The sequence below is a fragment of the Bidens hawaiensis genome, unplaced genomic scaffold (genome assembly GCF_021521415.1).
Source record: "Bidens hawaiensis isolate Kalapana, Puna unplaced genomic scaffold, B.hawaiensis_p1.1 tig00092678_1, whole genome shotgun sequence".
Lineage (NCBI taxonomy): Eukaryota > Viridiplantae > Streptophyta > Magnoliopsida > Asterales > Asteraceae > Bidens > Bidens hawaiensis.
This window is the reverse complement of record NW_027504468.1, coordinates 1-2,500: the sequence shown is the minus strand read 5'-3', so window position 1 is coordinate 2,500 and position 2,500 is coordinate 1.

Sequence of the window (2,500 nt, the reverse complement as noted above, 5' to 3'; positions counted from 1 at the left end):
GCCCCCCGGACAAATCAGTTGGGGATCCATCAATCAGGAATCCAACATCCTAGCCATCGCCTCAAATACACCTCGGCAGCCGCTTCTCGAAACCAAACCAGGAAAGCCAAGAATCAAGCCTTGGACGAGTAAAGCAACCCAGCACCCCAGCCACGCTTCGTTTGGATAAAAGGGACGTGTCGTTGCACCACAAAATTTCGTAAACCCACCATCGACCTTAAATCATGCCTAGAACGGACGAGCAAGCATGTCATGGCAGCCCACAGCCATGACAAGGGGGCAACCTTCCCTAAGGCATGCTTGCTCTCAACCCACACCCCCCTATATATACATTCTGAACATTTAGCAAAGTGACAGGAACAGACATTAAATTTTTGAGGAATCATAATTTTTGAAGGCACCCATATGCTAGCCTTGGCCGAGTTTTGCATGCCTTGGCATGCCTTTGGCTGTGCCTTGGCCGAGTTTTGCATGCCTTGGCCGTGCCTTGGCCGAGTTTTGCATGCCTTGGCCGAGTTTTGCATGCCTTTGGCTTGCCCATGGGCGCCTTGGCATGCCTTTGGCTTGCCTTGGCCTGGCCATGGGCGTGCCTGGGCATGCCTTTGGCTTGCCCACGGGCGTGCCTTCGCATGCCTTTGGCTTGCCCATGGGCGCCTTGGCATGTCTTGGCCTGGCCATGGGCGTGCCTTGGCATGCCTTTGGCTTGCCCATGGGCGCCTTGGCATGCCTTGGACGTGCCTTTGGCTTGCCTTGGGATGCCTTAGGCTTGCCCATGGGCGCCTTGGCATGCCTTAGGCTTGCCTTTGGCTTGCCTTGGCTTGCCTTGGCCGTGCCTAGGCCGAGCCTTGCATGCCCAAGACGTGCCTTTGGCTTGCCCATGGGCGCCTTGGCATGCCCATGGGCGCCTTGGCATGCCTTGGCCTGGCCATGGGCGTGCCTTGGCATGCCTTTGGCTTGCCCATGGGCGCCTTGGTATGCCTTGGACGTGCCTTTGGCCTGCCTTGGCATGCCTTTGGCTTGCCTTGGCCTGGCCATGGGCGTGCCAGGGCATGCCTTGGCCGAGCCTTGCATGCCCAAGACGTGCCTTTGGCTTGCCTTGGCAAGCCTTTGGCTTGCCTTGGCCGTGCCTAGGCATGCCTTTGGCTTGCCCATGGGCGCATTGGCATGCCTTGGCCGTGCCTTTTGCTTGCCCATGGGCGCCTTGGCATGCCTTGGCCTGGCCATGGGCGTGCCTAGGCATGCCTTTGGCTTGCCTTGGCCGAGCTTTGGCATGCCTTGGACGTGCCTTGGCCTGGCCATGGGCGCCTTGGCATGCCGTTGGCTTGCCCATGGGCGTGCCTTGGCATGCTTTGGCTTGCCCATGGGCGCCTTGGCATGCCTTGGGCTGGCCATGGGCGTGCCTTGGCAAGCCTTGGCCTGACCATGGGCGTGCCTTGGCATGCCCTAGACGTGCCTTTGGCTTGCCTTGGCATGCCTTTGGCTTGCCTTGGCCGTGCCTTTGGCTTGCTTTGGCCGTGCCTAGGCATGCCTTTGGCTTGCCCATGGGCGCCTTGGCATGCCTTGGCCTGGCCATGGGCGTGCAACTTTGGGGCAGTATACTCGGGTCGTTGTGCAAGAAACCAAGTCGTTGGGCAAGCTTCGTATGCAACATGGGGGAGGGGCTTTGGTTTCTCGTACGTTGAACCTCCATATTTTAGCTTGGTAGCCAACTTTGCCCAGGCATGGGCGCTCAACACCCACCCCTTCCCTATATATGCATTTCTGAACAATTAGCATAGTGACAGGAACAGATATTAAATTTTTGAGGAATCATAATTTTGAAAACCCTACCAAACGAGGTCGGATTGACACGAAATTTGGCGTGGGGCATCGGGACATTGAAATATGAGTTTCCAAAAAAAAAATTTTGGTTTTCGGGTCGGGACGGGCCGCTTGGTGGGCCCGGTTGGTCGTATGGCCTTTGGTGGGGGCAAGGTGTCCAACGGGGTTGGATCGACACGAGGCTCTGTGAGGGTACTCGTGACCATGAGATATGACTGTCCAAGAGAAATGAACCCCCTTTCGTGTCGTGAAGGGCCCGCGGGCCGGGCTTGGTGGGCCCGTGGGCCTGTTTTGGGCAACTCCGCTTTAATGACACGAGGCGTTGCGTCCGGGACATGAGAGGAAACTTTATGAGCGGTTTATGGGGTCGGGGTTGGTAACCTCATGTTTTCGGGTCAACATGTTGACCGTGTCGTGCTCGGGCCCTCGACGTCACCACAAGTTTCACGAAAATGGGACTTGCAGCGGGGAAGCATTATCATGGGTATAGGTGGTGTGTTATGGAATCGTTAGTCGGTCACGATCGTTAGTCAGTCATGTGTTTAAAACGTAGATCCGTGTCGTGCTCGGACCCGAATGCGGACCGGGCTCGCTCGACATCAACGTTCCAGGTTTTTTTTACAGAATGGGTCGACGTTAACGGGTATGGAATCATGACATCATGTCTTTCGGGTTAACC